This window comes from Trypanosoma equiperdum (assembly GCF_001457755.1).
Source record: "Trypanosoma equiperdum strain OVI genome assembly, contig: ctg_1514, whole genome shotgun sequence".
Taxonomy (NCBI): domain Eukaryota; phylum Euglenozoa; class Kinetoplastea; order Trypanosomatida; family Trypanosomatidae; genus Trypanosoma; species Trypanosoma equiperdum.
In genome coordinates this window covers 55001-55379 of record NW_027123521.1, presented here as the reverse complement: position 1 = coordinate 55379, position 379 = coordinate 55001, and positions in this window count along the sequence as shown.

The following is a 379-nucleotide window of genomic DNA, read 5'->3' as shown; positions in this document are numbered from 1 at the left end:
AGTCCAGCACGGCTTCAGCCATGGTTGCATAAGCATTTTTTTTTACTTGTGTTTCCTGCCTTGTTGCTTGCGATCTTTTCCGCTCCCTGACATTTTTATTTTGGTAACTTCTAACTCGCATTTTGTTAATACTCAAAAGTGGGTGACGGTCTATCTTGAGGGTTGCGTCGACATCTCTTGCATTACCGTTGACTTTGTTCGAGTTATCTTCTCTGCGGTATCTGTTTCCCACATTCTTCCGTTTGTCTTCTAGTAAGCGTATCTTTATTTGTGTTGTTAAGGAGGATCAGTGCTGTGGGAGCGGAGAGTAGTCGTCGAAGTCAAGAAGTAGTGCAACTTTGTGCGAAAAGGTTTTTTTTCTATTTTTGTGAAAAGGTGT